Below are 16,515 nucleotides of genomic sequence, written 5' to 3' on the forward strand. Positions count from 1 at the left end.
GCTCGCAGGTAATGTATGACAAAATATGTATTGCGCGGTCGAGCAGGACTACGTCGAAGGGAACGATAGGCAGAGTGTGGATAGACAGGTTCCAAGCAATAAACATTAAAAAGCTTTCACGCACAGATTCGAACAGAATAAATTGTGATTGTCAACCTCGTCTTTTTCGTTATCGTTACTACTCATGTTATCTGATCATTGTTGGTGCACAACCAGTATAAAACATGTCGATTTTGCGAAGTAGTTACCCGTTAAGAGAGATCGGTTCGCGACTGCATCTCACCTGTCAATGGAGCTTGTCCTCTTAAACCAATTATGTGGTTTGTACTATGTATGTTATCTACGTGTTTCATCTTTTAATTCCTTGGTGGGAAAACCACTCGAAGTAAGAGGGTAAACGGATGGGGATGTGGCGCAGAGGCACAACGGAAAAGGATGAGAGCCATCGCGTGCCACTGAAGCGTTGAAAATTGTTGTCAACCTATATCAAGTAACGCACGTTGGTAATATAATATATTTTTTCAATATCGTTAGATCATATTACACACACACACAATATATATACATACTTCATTTATTCACATAAAATAAATATACGAACGTATGAATTTATGCGTAAACTTAAAGTATTTACTTCAAAAGTGCTCAATACGTAGGTAGAGCTAGTTAGTAAGTTATAAAATATATATAGCGATTAAGCTAAACTGAATATTCCGCGTTTCATCCACTCTAGGACTTTTCAGGCTTATGCTCATAATCCTGAAGAGTCCTAGAGTGGATGAAACGCGGAATATTCAGTGTAGCTTAATCGCCATATATATTTTATAACTTACTATACATATATATATATATATATATATATATATATATATATATATATATAATCAGACAAGTATTGTTGAATAACACAAAGTGTTCTTGCTTATCATATAAGCAAGAGCACTCCGTATAATTCAACAATACTTGTCTGAATGAAAATATATAGCCTAAATACATACACATATATATGTATATGTGTGTGTGTTCATGAATACGTTACCAAAGATCAAATCAACATCGATATCGTTGGTTTCAAATCCAAACAATTGGGACCTATAGTTGATCGCCTATGTTAGACTCTCCTCGGAAGAGAGTCCGACATAGGGGACCAACTATTGATCCGATTTGAAACTGATGGTACTGACGTTGTTCTTATCTGTTGTGACACATATAAACATATTTTTTTTTAATAAGAGTCACTACTCATCAAGGCACAGAGGGCTAATGAGTGCACAGCAGTCAATGGGATATTATCGTAGTTGTGGAAATTTGGCAAATTGGATTACTTAAGGGACGGTTCAACAAGAATTTGTTTATCTTTGACTTGAAGAAGACCAAATTGTAGTCAGCTTTGAAGTTCTAAAAAAGAAGCTTTGTTCATGGAATCTACGTTTGGGTTTAGGCACAAATAAAAAGTGGGTGAAATTATCGATAGTAGTTTCAGGTAGACGAGTATTTTTCGTGAAAGTTTGGCAGGGGGGGCTATAGATTGGAGCTCAGACGAGCACTTGCCATGAAAATAACGATAAAAAGAAACTAGCTCACAACGTCTCTTCTATGGGAAAGAGGTTGCAGGGAAGAGAAAAGGGTATGCCTCACTGGGCTACGAAGTCTATTTTGAACTATTTCAAAGCAGGATAGGATCTTTCGAAGACAAATATATATATATATATATATATATATATATATATATATATATATATATATATATATATATATATATAATTTAATATATTGAGCGGTTTTCAACCACCGTTGTGAAAGGTTTATGGACAGTAACATAGCAAAACATGTTTTAAAATAAGTTTAAAAACTAATAAATTATGTTTTGATATATAGTTAGATGGGAATTTTATCAAGTATCTACATTCTTTCAGAAATTATTAAAAATAGAATTACGTTTATAGTTGTAAATTTTAGCTGAAAGAAATAGAATAAACATTCAGATTTAGCAGCTGATGAGTTAGAGATACGTGCTATTCATAATGTGCCGTAACAGTCAGCTGATCGGGATGTTTGTCTGAACAAGGTAGCTTCTGAGATTGGAGAACGATAGACGTGAAGGAAGCGAGCACAAGCAAATAAGATGGGTAGAGAAGAAAGCGTTTACAAGCCTTCGGGGGATTTGGGACTCAACTGGACTCGAGCAAAAAGACTAAAATGTACATATTTTGTAATCGGTGATGTTTTATTTGTCTTTCCACGAGAGAATTCTTCTTTGTTGCAGTATGTCTGAATCGCATCGTCTTTGGGGGAAGGGGTCTATGTTTAAATGTAGATATTATTTCCTTCTGACGATTTTTACCTAGAGTTTTTACTTGTGTCAAAAGTCAACAAGTACCATAAATATTAATTATTTCAAAGAAAACAAACGACAGAAAACAACAAAATTGAGAAACCTCGTCCAGAGCTTTTAAAATGTTTTGAAGTGCTTGAGATGTTTAGAAATAGATGTTTATATATACGTATATACATGCATATATATGTGTACGCGTTGTGTATTATATATATATATATATATATATATATATATATATATATATATAGTCATCCACATACAGTACTGTTTCGCTGTTTCACAGCTCATCAGTGCGGCTAGACAGGCAACTACCTCAAGCCACGATTGAAACCCGACCGTTTGTACGGCAGTCAAGGCTCCTAACCATTACGCTACTGGCGGCTGCTTGAACGAGTAGTGAGTTTAACGATGTTTTGACATCGTCTGAAATACCTCCGCTCGATTTGTTTACACAAAGAGCGTCGCTTATATGCTAATGGTAATTCGTGTTTCACTTCTCAATATGCTCAACTCAAGGTGAGGAGCATTATAGTCATCCACATACAGTACTGTTTCGCTGTTTCACAGCTCATCAGTGCGGCTAGACATATATATATACATATATATATTATATATAATATATATATATAATATATATATATATATTATATATATAACATGTATATCATATATATATATATATATATATATAGAGAGAGAGAGAGAGAGAGAGAGAGAGAAAGAGAGAGAGAGAAATGTGTTGGCGTCCTTCTGTCTAGACTGACGATAAAATATCTCGCCTGAATGTTGTCATGAGTGGTGGCAACCGTTGTTGTGACTGATCAGACCGATGGGGGAGTGGCAGATTCTGTTGCACTTCCCGCAGAGATACCCTCTGTCATGTCTCCCGATGCTGCTGGTGATGCTGTCTTTTTACGCTTGTCTCTCTTCTCCATCCACTGTTCATCTCTTCTCTCCTCGGCCGGACACATTTCTTGACTTTGACACTCCAGGAGTCACAGTCTGCAGTAAAGGATTCAATGTCAACAGGGTTGATGTTGCCGGAGTCCCTTTTGCACACATCCTTAAATCTGAGGAGTAGTCAACCGGTTGGTCTGCTGCCGGCTAAAAGCCCGCCATACAGGATGTCTTTGGAGATTCGGCCATCCTGCACGCGAACGACGTGCCCTAGCCAGTGTAGACGTCCCTTGGAGAGGAGTGCAAACATGCTTGGAAGATTTGTTTTGGCAAGAATGTCTTTGTTCGGAACGTGGTTCTGCCATATAATGCCTAAGATCTTTCTTAGATTGTGCAGATGGAAGGCATTTAGTCTGCGCTCTTGATGCTTGTAGAGGGTCCATGTCGCACTGTACTCGATAAAATGCTGAGGACATAGGCTTGATATATCCTCATCTTTGTGTTTATAATCAACATATTGTTAGTCCACGCTCTCATGGTCAGGTGGGTCATAGCTGTTGCTGGTTTCCCAATGCGGGTGTTTCGCTCAGCGTCCAGTAAGAGGTTGTTGGAAATAATAGAGCCTAGATAGGTGTAAGAGGTTGTTGGAATAATAGAGCCTAGATAGGTGAAGTCGTTCACCAACTCCAGTGTGTGATCGCCAATGGATATGCAGGGGGCGTTGCTGACATATTGAGTCATGACACTTGTTTTCTTGAGGCTTATTGTCAGACCAAATTCATTGCAAGCATGGGCGAGGCGCTCAATGAGTTGTTGGAGGGCTTCCCTAGAATAGGCCGCTAATGCTGCACCATCTGCACCACAGCATTTCCCTGTTTACAGCCATGCAGATTTTAGTTTTGGCACGTAGACGGGCCAGGCTTAATAGGCTTCCATCTCCTCTTGTGCGAATATAGATGTCAACTTCACTTCCATGAAAAGCCTATAGTGGCAGAAATGAGAAAAATATACCAAAAAGAGTTGGGGCAATAACACAATTCTGTTTTACACCACTGAGGATTGTTTGCGTGTACCCGCTCTTTGAGGTAACCTCAAAAGAAATCTGCACATGTCAGATCTGGCGAGCGGGGTGGACGATTAATCTCATAGCCACGAGAAATTATTCGATTGCCGAATATGTCCTTGAACAGATTTAATCTTTCTCGTGTCGTATGCGCCGTTCCACCGTCCTGCTGGAACCACATTGATCGAGAAACCCCAATTTGACTTGATCTCCTTCTTACTGATATGGATGGATACTCGGCCAAACTCTCTGCTAATCTCTGACAATTCTCATCACTTCTTGCCGTACGGGGTCTACCAGATTTGGGGAGGTCACATACTTGCTCATGAAATCGACCCACCATAGCATTTATTGCATCGGGAGTAGGGAATTTTTTTTGTGTTGAAGTTTTGTCGAAATTCTCTTTAAGTCTCTGATATTGACTCATTATACCGAAAACACGACTCTACGATAAATATCCGGTCCTCGGTAGTGTAACGACTCATGATGACCTTGGAAGCGTTACTCTCGATGATTTGAAAAAAGAAAATAATTTTTTTTTAAATTAAGAAAATTATGAATTTTTTTAACCATCAGTATCTTTTGGGACACTCTGTATAATATATTTAATATTATATATAATATATATAATATATATAATACATACAATATTTATATAATATATATATTTATATATTATATATATAATATATATATTTATATATTTTATATATATAATATACATAATATAGATATAATATATACAATACGTATATAAGATATATAGATTTATATATTATATATATAATATGAAATAAAATGGAAGTGGACCTGGATACTCAACGTTTTGCCCGATTTATGCGGGCTTCTTCAAGAGGGGTGGTTGTCATTGGGCTTGAAGAAGCCCGCATAAATCGAGCGAAACGTTGAGTATCCAGGTCCTTCCACCTCCATTTTATTTCATATCGTCGGATTTAATCCAGCACAACAATCATATATAATATATAATATATATATATATATATATATATATATATATATATATATATATATATATATATATAAATATATTTTGGCTTGCAGACACTCCAAGAAATTGGAAGCGGATAGATATTACTAATAGTACGGAAGTTGGAATACTCGCCGTCGACCTGCGCATTATATAAGTAAACCATGAAGCACACGTGAACCCGCACAACTTTTGAGTCCCGAGGTGTTTCTCTAGACACATACTTGCCAAAAATTGTGCCGGACAATTAGGAGTGGTTTACTTCAAAGAGCCGATACAGGTTTTCACAACCTTTCATTTCCTGGCTTTTAGCCATGGAAATATGTCAAAGAAAATCTACCTGCAATTACTGGTTATTTTCAGTTATGGCCCGTAGCATGTTCGATCTGCAAGCATTTCGTTTAATTCCATGAACATTAAATACGACAAAAGTTTTATGTATTTTTTAAGTAAACACGCTTCTTGGGCATCTGAAGTATACTGACCCTGCTTTGGACCAAACTTGATTAAAAACATATGTTTTGTAATCGTGAATACCTAATTTGATATGTCATATATGTCCATGCATCACACGCGTATGACACTTTAATATCTCATTAAACGAATTGTAATTTAGTCGTTTCTAGTATACATGATTTATGCAGACAATCTCAAGGAAACAACGACGAAGAATTTGACTCATTTTATATAATTTGAAACAACAAACATTTATTCACAGGTACTTCCAAAATAACGCATTATCTGTGGTTCTAAAGTCTTGTCGTACTCCAGTGTGCTTAACAAGACTCGGCTGACTCAACCACGTGATACCCTGTCTGACCATGTTCCCTGTCGGTCCCGTGCCATGTGTGTACCACGTCTATCTCTGTCCTTCTCGGTCACGTTTTCTTTTTTGTGTATAATCTTTTTATTTCTTTTCCCCTATGAACATTTTATTTCCACTGTGAAGTCACCTCTGCACACGGATAGGTCATTTACATACAGCTGCTGTTACTATACACGCGTCCGCGGTCCGTTACAGCACATCTTTTGTCGCTTTTTGAATAGGTAATCATTTGCTTTACTAAGGAATGTTTTCTAAATAATAATAATAATAATAATAATAATAATAATAATAATAATAATAATACACAAAATCCTAGAGGACATGGGCAATCAAACAGATAAACCCATCCAAACAAGAAGACCGGATGTTGTAATAATTAACAAAGAAGAAAAGTTCTGTCAAATCGTAGACTTTGCTGTTCCAGCCGACCACAGGGTGAATGCAAAAAAGAAAAAGAAAGGAAACACTGGGCAAATACACAGAGTTAGCCAGATGATGATGAAAATAAATTAAGATATTATCTATAATAGTAGGATCACTAGGAAAAACTTCGAAAAGCTTTGAAAAAGGAATGGCCGAAATTGGAATCAGAGGAATTGCTGGAAAGATACAACAGCTGAAATATTAAGAAACCCTCCTTGAATGTGGAGACTAAAACACATGAGCCGCATGAGCGGACCAAAAAACTGCTACAGAGACAAAACATGAAGAAGCATTACATGGAACCGAGAGCATTAAAGCTGCAAATCTATAAGTTCTCTTCCTCCCCACCTCCTCCCATTGCCACCCCCCAATGATTGATACTAAATAGCTGAGAAGGGCCAAGAAGGATAGGAAGACTGAGGAGAGAGCACTGACCAGACCTCTGCTGAACAAGCGTGAAGAGAACTTGGACCTTAGGAAGGCTTATTGCTACTCAAATTCTAGTGGAGACCAATGACGCTGCCAGCGAGAAATCAATGAAAAGCGGCTGTTGCGATAACGCAAATTAATTTGTAAATTTTACCGAAAGAAGTGAAGAAACTGGAAACCTGGAGAGGCTTGTTGTCATTAAGATTCTAGGGAACACCACGGGTTATTGTCAAGGAGAGATCTGTGATGACCTGTGTGAAAGCTCCTATAATATCTAGGGGTGCTGGAATCTGAAGAAATGGAAGAGAAGATTGGAAAAAAGTACATGAGAAGAACGAAAAAACTATTCGAAACAAAGCTATACAATAGAAATTTTATCAAGGGGATAAACACCAGGATAGTATAGTTATTTTGAACCGTTTTTAGGATAGACTAAGAAGAACTTAAATATCTTGATCAGATGATGAGGAAGTTAATGACAATGCAGAATGCATTACACTCAAAAGATGATACTGACTGAATATGTAAAAAGGTGCAGAGGAAAGGGGACTTAAAAACGTAGAAAATGTATAGAATGCACAAAAAGACCTGGAACTGTGCATGTCAGAACACAGAAAGATTATCGCAGCAAGAGACCAACCAAGAGCAACAATACAGGAAACGATGAAATGAAAAACAAAAAGACAAGAAAAGAAAAGTTGGAAGAGCAAGAAGCTACACGGACGATTTATTAGAACAACAAAAGAAAAGGTGAATCGTGAAAGCATCTGGATGTTGATAAAATAAGTACACATGAACAGAATCCCTGCTGCACAAAACAACACAAGAAGACTCCATCACATTAAGGGTAAAAGAGATAAAACAAAATAAAACAGTAAATGTAGACTCTGTGGGCATAGAGACCAAAAAGTTAACCCCAATAAGCGAATGCATCAAACTAGCCCAAAAGGCATATAAGGACGGACAAGACTACTTGGGAACTCTGCAGACGAATACACCGCGAACATGATGATAAATGGTTCTAAAACAAACCGGAGACGGTGGAGGAAAATACAAAGTCCTTTGGGATATGGAGATACAAACAGGCTAACCTGTCCAAGCGAAAACACGATATATCAGAATAATTTACAAGAATGAAAGAAACTGCCAAATTGTAGATTTTGTCGTCCCGGCAGCTACAACGTGAAGATCAAAGAGACAGAAAAAAAATGCGGAACTTGCCAGAGAACTGAAAGAAATATGCAACCTTAAGAAAATCAATATAATACTAATAATTGTTCAGGCACTAGGAACAGTCCCAAAAATCTTGGAGGAAAGAGAAATCGGAATCGACGGAAAGAGTGAGATTATGGAAAGAACGGTTATGCTGAAAACAGTTGACATCTTAAGGAAAACCCTAAAGTGCAGAAACTAGTGCACTTGAGTGACAAATTCTGACCGGGCATATATAAACTGCGACAAAAATGAATCCGAACTGGCACATCAAAATGAAAAGTGTCTATTCCCTCTCCTTTTCCTTCGTCTTTTCCCCCTCTTTATCCCTTTCCTCCTAATCCCTTCTCCCCAAATAAAAACTGGCGTAACACGACTGACACTGTACCAAATAATCGAAAAGCCAAGAAGGATGGAAAGACTGAGAAGAGAAAGCATTAATCAGGTCTCCATTGGATGCGTGCGAAGGGATGTGGAACCTTGGGGAGGCTTATCGCCACTCAAATTTCAAGGAAGACCAATGGCCGCTACTAAAGACTAATCAATGATAAATGGTTGTTGCGATAGGACAAATTAATTTGTAAATGGTATCGGTGGAATGTACTGAAAATATGAGTTTCCATTTGAATTATTACATAATTATTGACGATCTTTCATGCGCATATACTCATAGACAAACAATACTGAAACCATAATTTCTTTGTCAACCATGCGTAATGGCGGTTGATGTCTTGTTGCTTTTACTTTCACCATCATCATCATCATCATCATCATCATCATCATCATCATCATCATCATCATTAATATATGGAGGGAAGGATGCATACTTCCCTTCCCCGAGAAGGGTGACCTAAGCATACCAAACAACTACAGAGGAATAACACTCCAATTGCAGCAAAAATCTACAATACTATGGTTCTTAACCGTATCCAACCAAAGATCGAAGAAGTGCTCAGGAAGAACCAAAATGGATTTAGAAAGAATCGCTCTACTAGTAGTCAAATACTTACTGGTAGGAGACTGATTGAAGGAGTCAAAGCAAAAAACATTGAGGCAGTCATGATCTTTGTAGATTTCCCCAAAGCATTCGACTTTGTACATAGAGGAAAAATGGCCAGCATATTAAAAGCATATGGCATTCCAAATGAAGTCATTAATGCTTCATGATGCTATCTGAGCACACTCGAGCAATGGTCAGGTCCCCAGATGGGGACACTGAATTTTTCGACATCCACACTGGGGTACTACAAGCAGATACGCTTGCCCCTTTTCTTTTCATTGTCTGTCTTGACTTTGTACTTCGCGCCTCTGTTGATATACACAACTAAATGAATCCAGAAACAGACGTCATCAATCAGCACATATAACTGATGCAGATTATGCAGACGATATTGCTTTGTTCGCGAACAACACTGCTGATGCGCAAACACTGTTACGTAAGCTAGAAAAACATTAATGCGGATAAGACAAAGTTTATGACTTTCAATGTGAAAGGAGAGATCATGGCTTTGGTTGGATCAATACTGAAAGAAGTCGATGAGTTTAAGTATCTGGGCAGAGAGATATCGGAATTCGCATAGTAGCTTTTACTTTAATTTGATATATTTAACGTCATCTCTTTTTCTTATCTTTCGTGCGAACTGAGTTATTTCCCAAACTTCGTGTCACTTCGATCTGTATAAGTTCGATCTTTGTCAAGGTTAAAAACAGCTGGTTTTATCGCTATCAAACATATGGGTCATCCATAATTAAATATTTATAAGAGCTCCATATGGATATACAGAAAGCATTGCCTTATAAGCTGATAGCAGTTAGAGATTTCTACTTATAAAAGACCTCAAACTATAAGGAAGGTACAGATTGGTAGATCCGAATTCCTTTTAGAGCGTCCAATGAGGTGATATCAGAAAAGAAACAAATACATTTTTTTACTTCAATAACTATTGATAATAATTAATACTAATTCATCTGAACATTTTTCTTATGGTTTATTGATTGAGAATAACACAAGTTACAAATCACGTTTTATTAGTTTCGAAGATGGTGACATCAGAGCGGAACTATGGGAAGGCAGAATTCAAAATTTTGCGTAGGTGGAAAAAAAATATCGATCCATTTCCATTGACAATGAAAACCATGTTTTATTACTTGTTCGATTATGTCATGATAGATTGAGTTATTAAAAGTATTCTGTGGTGGTTTGTCCAAGGAATCAACATCGTAAATCTCAGCGGACAGTTTGTGGTATTCGCCATTATACGTTTTGTTTTATCATGTCGATGTGAAAATAAATCCCCGGCAGGCAGGAAATTTGTTGCGAAAGGCAAAATAATAGTCAATGTTTGGAGAAGGATATGAGATCCGAAATTAAGTTGTTTTTTAACAATACATCGGTTTCTATAAATAGTTCCCTATAAATATATTACGTGGTATATTTTAACTATGCCTCCGATGTATAAGCCAGATACACACACAAACACATACATACATACATACACATCAACAGATACATCAACAGATACACCAACAGACACACACACACACACACATATATATATATATATATATATATATATATATATATATATATATATATTGCTTATATGTTTATATGTAATTTAACTTTTTGGGATAATAATTACACATGAATAAAAACAAATTTCTCGTTTAGAGTGCTCAATAGTACCATACTAGACCTTTAAGTTTGTTTTTCTCGTAGAGATATCACATTAAACTGAATAAATACGTGTATGGCTATTTCTATAATGAGTAAAGACCTGTCTATTTTTTTTTAACGCATAATAGTTTAAAGGGCGGTTATGACGCTATCTTATTGTTTAAATTACAATCGTTTAAAAAAATAATGTCGTTTTTTGAGAACTTTGAATACAAGATAGAATAAAAAGCAAATTCGAACAATTTACGTATTTCAATTCAAGCTAGACCGAAACTTTGCTGAAATAGCTCGCGATACCAATGAAGCATTTGGCTGAAGAACCACTACTGAACGCACAGCACAATGGTGGTTTAAGAAATTTTGTGGCGCCGACAAGAGTCTTGAAGATGATGAGCGTAGTGGTCGGCTATCGGATAGTGACAACTATCAATTAAGAGCCTTAGTGGAAGTCAATCCACGCACAACTGTTTGAGAATATGCTTCTGAATAAGACTAACGTATCCGGCGATTTCTAACCATTTGAGAGCCATAGGAAAGCCAAAAGAAATTGATAAATGAGTGATTCACGAATTTAACGACAACCAAAAGAAATATCGTTATGAAGTGTTATCTTCTCTTCTTTTACGCAACAAGAACAACACGTTTCTTGTGACTAGTGATGTAAAGTGGATTTTGTACAACAACTGGCGACATTAAGCTCAGTGGTTAGACGCCGACGAAGCCCCACGACGCTAGCCGAAGGAAGATATGCACCAAAATAATGTCATGCTGACTTTTTGGTGTTCTGCGACCGGTCTCATCCATTAGTTTTTTTTATGCAAGCGAAACCATTTCGGCGGAGAACAAACGGATGAAATGCATCAGAAACTTCAACACCCAGCATTAGTCAACAGAAAAGGCTCAATTCTCCTCCACGACAAGGTCCGACTACATGTTACAAAGCCGACCCTGTAGAAGTTGAACTTCCGGGATTCTGCTTTCCTAACTGCACTGATATGCAGAAGTTCAAGTGTAATGTTAACAAATATCTTTCTACTCATCTCCCTTCCTAATTACCCCGCTAATTAAGTCCCTGATAGTAGCCGCCTGCTTCAAAGTTGCACTGTGCCTTGTTTGGGGTGAAAATTGAATAAAGAAAAATTAAAAAGTGGGCTCAACCAGAATTTGTTTATATTAGACTTGAAAACGACCATGTTATAGTCAGCTGGTATTGTATTAGACGGTCATGTATTTCTAGGGGAAGAATTTTGCCCATGAAAGTACCGTTTTATGTTGTAAGTATATAGACAAAGGAGGAAAATTATTGAGAGTTGCTCTAGCTAGAGGAGTTTTAGTTGTGAATTGCATACGATGAGAATCATAGATTGGAGCTTCTATGAAATAGTGGTTGCAGCAAGAGAAGGGGCTACGCTACAACCGACTCAAGCGCAGACAGATATAAACACTTTACAAATTAACGCAGTTAACCTATAAATACACATTTCGCATGAGTATAGAACACACATTAGGTTTACTTACGCCTGTCAAGTTGCAATTTGACAATTTTGATAGTTTGCCAATTACTTTCTCGCCTAAAAAATAGATCAGAAATTGTTCCATGAGTTCGAATATCATAAGCTTGCAGACCAAATCTAGACAATGTGTTGGGTAAAGGTGGGACAACGCCGGTTAAAAGCATTTTATCTATATAATTATTTATCTGTCTATCTATCTATCTAATTATCTATCTGTCTAGCGAAGTTAATAACAGAAATGGAATCGTGGAAAACATTAAGTGGAGTGAGCATGCAGGTAGAGAAAGGGTTAAAGAGTCATGTGTGACATATATTAAACTTGGTTGACCTATCAGTTTCCACCGGAAGTATCCGAATATTACCGGATGTGACGCATCAGAGGTTCCGGTTTGAATAAGTTGAGTAAGGTTAATAGAGAAAACAAGCCAAGATTCACTCCAGTTCTCTTGTGACGCGATGCCAAGAAGAATATATAAAAAAAACAGACACACATTCATCTTGGATCCCTGTCTTGAAGAAACAAGCAGCAGAAACAGGTGTGACGTCATATTACGTGCAATATGTTCTGACACACACGCACCCACAAACAGGAGATGAGTCACGGACTGTTAAGTCACCTAAGACACGAAGACAATAGACCGTTAAATAAGCAGGGGGTCTGGGTGGGTAGTTTTAACGCAATGATACTGGATTTCAGAGTATAATATATGCTAGGTAATATGTGGCTATATTTTTATGTTTTCTTTGTTTGTTGGAGGTGTCTAACAAGACAAAATAGATTTTTGGATGTGGAGGATTGGTGTGGTGGAGTAATAGGGGGAAATGTCCTATTGACAATAATAATATTAATAATAACAATAGTAATAATGACGATGGTAATGACAATTATAATGATGATGATAGTAACGATAATAATAGCAATGACGACGATAATAATAATAATAATAATAATAATAATAATAATAATAATAATAATAATTAAAAGGTGATTAAAATTAAGGGGTACAGATAAAGACAAGGTTCAAAAAAGAAACATGAGATATATTTAAGGGATAAAGGGTGAAGAGAAAGGGACAAGAAAAGGAAGAAGAAACGGTAAAAAATAAAAATAAAAAATGAAATAAAAATAAAAAGGTTTGGTTTCGTTAAACGGGGGCAGAGTTTGATACCTAGGGTGTATGCAATACGAGAATGAGGTATAAGAGATTAGAATAGTGTATATGCACACATACATATACACACCCACATATACATATATATATATGTATATATATATATATATATATATATATATATATATATATATATATATATATATATATATATGCACACTCACCCATACACGTATACATATGGGATTAGCCGACGAAAACAAAAAAAGTTCGGAGAATAATATGCTGGGTGTTTTTTTAATTTCTTTACAGGAGACATTCTGCAATAGTCCACAATAAAGTCACGAAATTACCCGACTGCAAAGGCCAGCTTTCTATGTTATGAGCTTTAAAAGATCTATTAGAACATAAATATACGAAAAAAAAGACAGGAATAAATTACTTTTCTACTGAGATAATGAGATTATATACATATATATATATATATATATATATATATATATATACATACATATATATGCATATATATGTACATATATACATATGATGATTGCAACGTCTTGTTAGACGAGTACCACTCCCTCAGACACGAACCCCAAAATGACTTTAATAGCCCAAATGCCTGAGGGAGTATCTATACACAGATGATGGTATAGAGTCTTAGCTTTGTACGACAGCTAAATCTTTCTCTCGGTTCAAAATGTTGAGATCCAGCAACAAGCAAGAGCAAAATAGTCAGCAACAAGTTAAACTGCAGTCCAGCTTAATGTGGTTACTGCTCTCCCGCTTTATGGTTTTTTAAATCAGAGATTTGCTTCTCCTAGAAAGGTTGCCTTCACAACGGCTTAGGGGAACCCTCTCCACCCCAACACACACATACATACACACAAACACACACGGTGCTAGTTGGCCGTTGACCCCGAAAAAAGGGGTCATTCGCCCTTTGAAAGGTCTTGTTTTTAATCCTTCAGGGAGACTAGCCACCCTCCTCACCAAATAAGTCTGGTGGGGGAACCAGTTTAGTCGCCGGTAACCCGACCATGAGGCAGGTAGTACTGGGTTACATGGTAACAGTAGCATATGACATGACCTGACATAATATATATATACATATATACATATATATACATATGATGATGATTGCAACGTCTTGTCAGACGAGTGCCACTCCCTCAGACATTTAAAATCCATGAGCCCAAATGCCTGCGGGAGTATCTATACAAATATGATGTTACAGAGTCTTAGCTTTGTACGACAGCTAAGTCTCTCTCTCAGTTGAAATTGTTGAGATCCAGCAACAAGCAAGAGCAAAATAGTCAGCAACAAATAAAACTGCAGACCAGCTTAATGCGGGTACTGGTCTTCCGCTTTATGTTTTTTTTTAAATCAGGGATTTGCTTCTCCTAGAAAGGTTGCCTTCACCACGGCTTACGGAAGCCCTCTCCACCCCAATACACATACACACACACACAAATATACACGTGCATATATACATATATACGCATACATATACATATATATTCATATATACATACACATATACATACATATATATATACATATATACACATATATATATTCATATATACACATATGCACATATATATATGTATATATATATATATATATATATATATATATATATATATATATATATATATATATATAATTGCTGTAGACACGTGTTTCATCATCATACTGTTGGGAGCGACATATATACGAGATTCCTTCAATCAGACTTTTTTGTGTGGGCACTTTTATTGATAGTACGCACATGAAACTCTAGTACTTATTGAAGTAATCTTCTTCTGCTGCAATGCACTTGTTGTATCGTTCAAACAACTTCTGAAAGGCTCCATGGAAGTCCTGTTGTGTGAGCGTTTCAATGACCCTCTTTCATTTCTTAATTTTCCCATAATGACAACATTTAAAGTTTTCCTTCAGTTATGGAATTACTAAAAGTGACAAGGAGCAATTTTTGACTTATAGGAAGAGTACGAAACAGTCTTGATGCCTATCTTGGTTAAAGAGTCTGTTACAACGATAGAGTTGTTGAATGATGCATTCGTATAAATCTTCTGCATCTTAAATTGCGAATAATTGTGTCTGTATCCCACACTGATATCAACTGTGCACTTATTGTCTCTATAGGCACACGACAGTCCTTATCCATAAATACTATATTCGGCCAATCAACACTAATGTCTTACTTCCTTACTCTCCGACACCTCTCATCTCTCACAGACTCCCTACCTTATTTGAATCTCATATGCAACTCTAACACTGATGTTCGATTCATTCAAGATGGTCTAAAAGCAGTCTGAAGCATTCGATACGTTTCTGTGGCATTTTCCCACGTTCAAAACGGAACTTTATTACATATCGTTTTTCTTAAATATTCCTCACGTATGGATTGCATTTTTTAAAATCGTCAGCTGTACCAATCAGGCTATATAAGGGTGTATTCCAAGTACTGATGGAGCTCTATATTTTGAACTTGGAACCATGAAAATTGGTGAGCCATCTCATAAGATGTATACTGAATTTTAAAGAGTCTACGACAATGTTAAATGCCTGTATAAAATTCTGGAAACTTATTTAAGGCACCTCGCATATATTTTCAAAATATGTATATTAGCTTTACGATACTTACTGCAGTTGTACTGGAGGACAATCAAAATAAAGACGCTGGGGTCCTCATCTTCTCTGTCATTGAGTCTATCCTCGCTACTTTAACATACTGCATTTTTAGTAGTTGTTACTTCTTTGTATATTTTACAGTTGTAGTGGATTTCATGCTATTAGGTTGGTGCAAAAATAATGTCGTTTTATATATAGCGAGTTGAACATCAAAAACGACATTATTTTTGCACCAACCGAATAGTTCGGAATAATTTTTACTTTACCCATGTGGTGCCCCCAAAACATCTATATATTTTTCTAAAAGTATATAGACATATACTAACACACACACGCACATATCGCATTTTTATCCTGTAAACTGAGTGCTTTATGCTAAATTGATGGTTGAATATG

The sequence above is a fragment of the Euprymna scolopes genome, chromosome 8 (genome assembly GCF_053919585.1).
Source record: "Euprymna scolopes isolate OS-2025 chromosome 8, ASM5391958v1, whole genome shotgun sequence".
Taxonomy (NCBI): Eukaryota; Metazoa; Mollusca; class Cephalopoda; order Sepiida; family Sepiolidae; genus Euprymna; species Euprymna scolopes.